Here is an 8,209-nt window from a genome sequence, read left to right on the forward strand (position 1 = left end):
TAAAGAAGCAGGCAGGGTGCTTGGGCGGGCCTTACTGTTATTAACCAATAGCAAGTCAAACTTCCGGCCACGTGCCTGGAAAGTGGCCTAATGATTGGCCGTGCTCGCTGAGTCCTCCAGAATATAGAGTGGTTACAAGCCAACCGTGGAGCTGGGAGGCTAGGAGAGTCCTTAATTATTCCCGATTTCTTTCCAGGTCTCGGTGGCGGGCTGGTAATTAGCGCGTCTCTCTATGGCCCACAAAAGAAAACTTTACAAACAACAGGACGCAAGTAATGCCTAATTGTCTGGGGTACTCTGTACCAGTAACAAGGTTCGGAGCTGTGGCTACAAAGGTGGCAAACGAACCTTGCCCCTGAATTCACTGTAACCTTTTCCGGTAGAAAGAGCTTGTGTGGGGGGAAAGGAGAATGGTGTGCAACCGAATCTGGATAGTGTGATGAGTTCCTCTATGACCTTGGTCACTTAACCTTTCTGAGCCTCAGTTTCTGAAAAAGAATATCCAAAAAAAGTTGTGATGATTAAGGGGATTAATGCCAATCGCCCGGCACATTCTGAGTGGTAGATAATTGTTTTTAGAGGACTTTTTTGATGTGGAAAACGTATGTGGTTCCAATACTTTAATAAACTCTAAGATAGCAGCCTACTGTGGAAGCCCAAAGGAGAGAAGGCCTACCTTTAGGAAAGTTAAAAGTTGCTAAATATTGAGCTCGTACTGTGAGCCAGGCACACTGTTTACCAGTGGACATAGGAATATGACCCTGTGCTCTAAGAGCTTCATTTACTGGGAAAAGGAACAGTAAACAGTCACAATTTCTGGTTATCTTCATTTCCTTCATATGTTTTCCTTGGGAATTCTTTTTTCCTCTTAATAAGGGAAATGTTTTTTGGTGTGTGTGTGTGTGTGTGTGTGTGTGTGTGTGTAATGATGAAACATTTCAACCTACGAGTCTGTAGTTGAACGGGCCTCTTATTTTTATTTTTTTAGTCTTTAGTTAAATTTTAAAATTCCTATTTGATTTAGAGCAGTAATTATTTTGGCAAGTGTTTTGTCACTTCGATATGATTATTTTTTTGCTGTTTAAACGTGTGTTATTAATATCAACATTTATTACAGTGTGGTACAGTTTCTACACTGTATTTAAGTGTATGTGGGAAATGTATTTAAGTTTTTTGAACTAGAATATGATCTATTTTTATATATTCCACAGATTCTTAAAATGAAGATGGTTTTACTATCATCTGCAAATGTTGATATGAAATATTTATCAATTCAGCCTTAGCTGTGTTGTAATTATATTGTCCATATCTCTGTATTTTATAGTTGATGTGAGTGTATGCTCTGTCATTGATTGATAGTGATGTGTTAAGATTATGCTTCAAATACCAAATGCTGGTGAGAATGCAAAGCAACAAGAAAATTGCTCCATTACTGTTTGGGAACACAAAATAGTACAACCATTTGGAAAAGAAATCAGACAGTTTCTTATAAAGTTAAACATACACTTACTCTATATATGACCTAGCTGTCCCTAGGTTTTTACCCAAGAGAAATGGAAATTTATGTTAACACAAAAATCCTGTACACAAATGTTTATAACAACATTATTTATAATCCCCTCTCCCCCCAAACTGGAACAACCTCAAAGTCCTTTACTGGGTGAATGGTAAGCAAATTGTGGTACATCCATACAATTGAATGCTACTCGGCAATAAAATAGAATAAACTATTGATGCATGCAACACTTGTAAGAGTCTCAGAAGCATTATGCTGAGTGAAAGGAGCCAGACTCAAAAGATGGTATGATTCCATTTATAGAACATTCTAAAAAAGAAAACTATAAGGATGGAGAACAGATCAAAGAATTTCCAGGAATTGGGCAGGGGAGGGGAGGGGGGAGCAAGGCAGGGAGAGATATGACCACAAAGAGCAGCACGAGAGCATTTTGAAGGGTGATAGAACTGTTCTGTATCTTGATTGTGGTGGTGGTTACAAGACTTTATGCATTTGTCAAAACTAGTAGAACTGTTCACCCAAAAATTTATTTTTACTGTGAAATTTAAGTATTAAAATTAGCCCAGCCAGCATGGCTCAATGGTTGAGCATCGACCTATGAACCAAGAGGTCACGATTTGATTCCCATTTAGGGCATATGCCCAAGTTTCGGGCTCCATCCCCAGTGTGGGGTGAGCAAGAGGCAGTCGATCAATGATGCTCATCATTGATGTTTCTCTCTCCCTCTCTGAAATAATAAAAAAATATATTTTTTAAAAATAAATTGTGCTTCAGTCATTTTCCTTGATTTTTTCTATTATTCTTTGTTTTGTATATTTTGAGGCTATGCTGTTTATCTCATTGTGGTTGGTGACTGATAACATTTCCATTGTGGATTACATATATTTATGTATGAAACAACACACTAAACTATTATGGTTTTTGCCTTGAATTCTAATTTATCTTACATTAGATTAGCAATGCTACTTCTGTCTTTTTTGTGTGTGTCTATGTTTGTCTGATATAACTGTCTATCTATCCCTTTATTTTTAACCTTTCTATGTGATTTTAGTTAATGTGTCCTTTGTAGTAGGCATATGGTTGGATTATAGTATTTAGCTCAATCTGGTAAGATATTCCTTTTAAAAATTCATTTAAAAATTTTATTATGGCCTTGGTTTGTGTGGCTCAGTTGGTTGGAGTGTCATTCCTGGCACCAGAAGGTCACCAGTTTGATTCCCAGTCAGGGCACATGCCCCAGTTGCAGATTTGGTCCCCAGTCAGGGTGTGTGCAGGAGGCACCGATCCATGTGACTCTTCTCTCTCTCTCTCTCTCTCTCTTTCTCTCTCTCTCTCTCTCTCTCTCTCTCTCTTTCTCCTCTCTCCTCTCTCTCTCCCTTCCTCCCACTCTAAAAGTTAATAAAATTTTTTAAGTTTTATTATGAAATAACTGCATACAGGAGTACATATAAAGTGTATGTATGGTTGAAGATAATTAATAATTGAATATTCTATACTTACCACTTAATTTAAGAAAAATGGCATCAGTAACTTTGAAGTAACTTTCACCTCTTCTGATTCTTCTCACTCAGAGAAAACCACCATCCTGAATTTTGAGTTTGTCTTGTTTTGCTTTTCTTTTTAATTTTTCTTCATATTTTGTATATTATTTAGTCTTGCTTGATTTTGAGCTTTATAGAATATATATAGAATATACTGTATAAATTCTTCTATGGCTTGCTCTTTTTATTGCTTAATGTTGGTGATGTTCATGTTATTGCATGTAAAGCAACCAGTAATTGTAGTAATACAACCAAGGTAGCATTTCAGTACACAGTTATTCTACATTTTACACATCTATTCTCTTTATATTAGATGTTTAAAATAGCTTCCAGTTTTTACTATTATAAGCTATTACAAAGTTACTTCGAATATTCTTGTGTGTGCACAAGTTCCTCTGGGGTATGTACATAGAAGCACAATTGCTGTGTGGTAGGGTAGGCACATTTCCAACTTTCTAGATAATAACAAATTATTTTCCAAAAATAATGCACTCCCACATTGGCTTACACCCTCACCAATTCTTGATACTGTCAGACTTTATATAGTTTGCCATATGGTCAGTGTAAAATGGTATTATAATCAGCCATAGGCCAGGTGTAGTCATATACATCATTGATTTGGTGCTCTTAGGAATGCTGAGCCAGCATCTCAATCAGGGTTCGTTGATTTAAGTTGCTCAACTCAAACTAGCTGGGGTAAAAAGGGGGAGGTTTTGTTAAATGGGAGGAGAGCTGGGCAGCCTGATCTCGAGCCAACTAGAATCAAACTCAAGCTTGTCCAGGGCTCCCTGACTGCATCCATGCTTCTCTCTATCTGCCATCATGCTTTTGAATTGGCTTTCTTTGCAGGATGGAGGAGGCTCCTGGGCCTCACACCTCCTGGCTTTGCCACTAGAAAGGAAACGAGGCTCTTTTCATGGTTCTAACCGGAGTCAGATTGGGTACAAGCCTACTCATGGGTCATGTAAAGGTGGCCAGATGGGTAGCTGTTTTGGTTATCTATTACTGCACAATAAACCACTCTGTAACTCAGTGATTTAAAACAACAGCCATGTTATTGTCGCTCACAGAATGACCCGAGTTAACTGGACTCAGCTGGGAGATTCTTGTGCTCCATGTATCAGCTGAGGTCACCTACGGGCTTGCCTGGGCTGGAACATTCAAGATGGCTCAACCAGATGTCTGGCAGCTGGGACCTCAGCTGGAGCGGTTGATTAGAGCAACTCCTTTCTCCACGTGGCCTGTGTCTCGATGGCTTGGGTTTCTAAGCTAGCTTCCAAGAGGGAGCTCCAAGAGTTAGTATTCTAAGAAGAAGGAAATGAAGCTGCCAGGCCTCTTAAATCTGTGATAAGAGGTCCCTGAATATCACTTGTGCCCACAACGAGTCACAGGCCCAGTCCAGAGTGAAAGCCAGGGAGCCCTAGCTGGTTTGGCTCAGTAGATAGAGCATTGGCCTGCAGACTAAAGGGTCTTGGGTCAAGGGCACATGCCTGGTTTGTGGGCTCGATTCCCAGTGGGGGGCTTGCAGGAGGCAGCCCATCAATGATTCTCATCATTGATGTTTCTATCTCTCCCTCTGCCTTCTCTGAAATCAATAAAAATATATTTTTTTAAAAAGGGGGGTGGGGATGGGGGTCCTGGGCACGTACGATTCCGGTCAAGGGCATGTACCTTCGCTGCAGGCTCCTCCCTGGCCCGGACCCTGGTCGGGTGTGCAAGAGGCTACCAATCGATGTGTTTCTCACACATCGATGTTTTTATCTGTCTTTCCCTCTCTCTTCTACTCTCTTAAAAAAAAAATCAATGGGAAAATATCCTCAGGTGAGGATTAACCACACAAAAAAAGTAAAAGAGAGGAAAATAAGCTCTCCCTTTTGATGAGCAGAGCAGCATGTGCATAGAGGCAGAGAAAGGATTATTTGGGGCCATCATTGAGTGGCTTCCACAATAGAGTAATATGATTGGGCCAGCCTGCGTAGATGCCCGCTAGGGGGCAGACAATAAGTCTGTCCACACCACTTAGCATATCCGCTCTTGCAGAGCTGGCCCCAATTCCTGTTTACTTGCTCCCTCTGTGGTCCCAGCAATGAGAACAGCCCCTTGAATGAGGTAAAGGTCTGATGAACTATTGTTGAATTCCTTCTTCTCAGTCTTCTTGTTTGTGTAACTGCACCAGTCAGATGCTTGCCATTCTGCCTTGGCAAGCTTTGTATCTGTCCTCTCCCCTCTTCCTCTAGAGATGAACAATCTCCTAACAGTCTCTCAAACGCCTGCCTCTTCCCCTAACTCTCCCCTTGAAATACAACTTCAGTCCTGTCTCACTCTGCTGCCTACTAGAGAAAGCCCAGCCTGAGTGTAGTGCCCCCACCTACTGACCCATCCTGCTGCCTTCCCAGCCCCATCTCCCCCTGCTCCTTTGTGTAGATGCCAAGCACACGCTCAGTGATGAGTCGGCTTGGGCTCCCATGAAGCCACACAGTGCTTTCCTTTCCCCAGGCCCCTGTTCAGGTCCTCCACTCCCCCTAGGACAGTGGTCGGCAAACCCATTAGGCAACAGAGCCAAATATCAACAGTACTTCTTCAAAATAGACTCACCCAGGCCGAAAACCGACTTCTGCACATGGGCCACGAAGTTTCAATCGCACTGTATGTGTGCCCGCACGTGGTATTTTGTGGAAGAGTCACACTCAAGGGGCCAAAGAGCCACATGTGGCTCACGAGCCGCAGTTTGCCGACCACGGCCCTAGGATATCCGTTTCTCTGTCAAATCTGACTAAAGGCCCAGCACAGGCACCACTTCTTCCATGAAGCCCTCTCTGCTTTACCCTGCTCACCCCCTTCCTTCCACCAGACCCTGTCTTGAACACCATAGTTCTATTTCTGAGTTTATTCCTGCCTTCACACACTTTTCACAGTCAGCCTATATGTTGGTTATTTCTGTGCGTGTCGTATCACCTTTACCAACTTGTAGACTCTTGTGATGTTCCCTCGTGGTACCAATCCGTGTACTCAGAAGCCCTTAGTGATGTTCATTCAAAGAATGAATGAATGGCCTGATCAGTGTGGCTCAGTGGTTGAATGTCGACCTATGAACCAGGAGGTCAAGGTTCAATTCCCAGTTAGGGCACATGCCCAGGTTGCGGGCTCGATCCCCAGTAGAGGGCATGCAGGAGGCAGCTGATCAGTGATTCTCATTATTGATGTTTCTATCTCCCTCTCCCTTCCTCTCTGAAATCAACAAAAATATTTTTAAAAAAAAAAGAATGAATGAATGGTAATCCATGTAGTCATCTCCAAAATGAAGCTGATGAAATTATAGCTAAAGTTCCTTTCTGCTCTAAAATTTGATTACGTCTATGAATGAGCTCTCCTAAGGAAAAGGGGATAGACTGGGTGAGGTATACATATTAGCCTTGAGAAACACAGTCTGGAAGGAGGAAAAAGAGACAGAAAATGGTAATACTCAAAATGGAAAAGTTCAAGAAAAGGGAACTATTAACATACCCGAACTGAAGAGAGGCCTATGGAAATAAGATCAAGCATGGCCACTGGGATTTTACAAGAGGAAGAATGTTTATGAGCTGCTTAAGAGATGTTTTCAGAAAGTTCTAAGGAAATATGCCAGACTCCAGGGGATTAGGAGGGACTGACCAGGGAGGAAGTGGCACTCTGAGGACACTGTTCCTGTATTGGTGCTGCATTGGGCCTTTGAGAATAGTAATATATTGGTAACACTATGGACACCATGGTGACAAATACACTTGGCACAGATGGGTGTGAAACAACAGCTCAGAGGTAAGTGAACAAATGCTCAGGATTGGACTGAACTACCCACAGGGCAGAAACCCCGGATGTCTGCTGTATTTCTTACATTCTTTTGCACAACCCTCAGATAAGATCAGGAGACTTACATGTCATTTGAGGCACTGCTCTTTGTCACCACACATATGTATAAACTTCTGGTTGTCGTTCCAGGGACACACACCAATCTGGGCTACTGCCTAGCTACATTTACAGGTCACATAATGTTACCTTGTCATAATGCTGTGAGAGGGGCAAGAATAATACCCAGCTAGTGGTGGAACACGTTCTAGCATCTGGGCCGCCTAGACAAGCTCTGAAGTCATATGGGTAGCTGGATTCTAATCCGGGTTGTGCCTCTCACTATCTGTGTGTTACCCTCTCAGTTATTAACCTTTTCAAATTTCAACGTGGCATCTGGAAAAATGGGGCTAGTAACACCCATCTCAGAACTGCTGTCCAGATAACGTGGGATGATCCCGTAAAGCATGTATTTCTGCACATTTCCAAACAATCGAGAACACCCAATAAATATTAACTGCGATAATAAGAAACACTCCCTTTTGTGATACAAGAAAGGATGTAGTAGGTTCGGTTCTATGGCAAAGAGAAGTGGTTCGGAATGAGTGTCACATCTTTTCAGATCCAATCATTCGAGAACAGGAAGAGTTTTATTTACTTAAGAACCAGACTGCTCACAGTGGCAGTGGCTTTTCTTCCATTTCCCTTAAACATGAGGACACGAAGGAGATAGAAAGTTAGCCTGCTACCAGGCACTCTCGTTTCATCGTTTCATTTCTCCCATAACTGCCCCACATGTGCTGTAAGTTCAAGTCTGGAAGCCGCGGCAACAGCACTGGGATCACTAAAAATAAGCCAGAGTCCATTCATTCTCATAAAGATTGTTCCTTTGAGACGTTACTGAACTTTCAACCATGACCTCCCTTTTGGATTTTACCAGCTTTTTCTTTCAAAGGGAGCTACCCTCTCACTAACTAGCTATCTGCAAACCAACATCATAATCATTTTTTTATCGTGTTTGACTTCGTTTTTTTTATTGCTTAAAGTATTACAAAGAGTATTACATATGTCTCCTTTTTTTTCTCCCCTTGACCTTCCCCTGGCCTCCCCTACCCCCCCAGTGTCTTGTGTCCATTGGTTATGCTTATATGCCTGCATACAAGTCCTTCGGTTGATCTCTTTTTTTTTCACTTCTTGATGAATTTAATTTCTTTTTTTCTCCTCTAATGGTTAATCAATTTTTTTTATTAGTTAAGGTATTACAAATGTGTCCTCATCCCCCCCATTAACCCCCAACCTCCCCCCGCCCCCCGCACACTCATGCTCCCAT

The sequence above is a fragment of the Myotis lucifugus genome, unplaced genomic scaffold (assembly GCF_000147115.1).
Source record: "Myotis lucifugus unplaced genomic scaffold, Myoluc2.0 scaffold_100, whole genome shotgun sequence".
NCBI classification, from domain to species: domain Eukaryota; kingdom Metazoa; phylum Chordata; class Mammalia; order Chiroptera; family Vespertilionidae; genus Myotis; species Myotis lucifugus.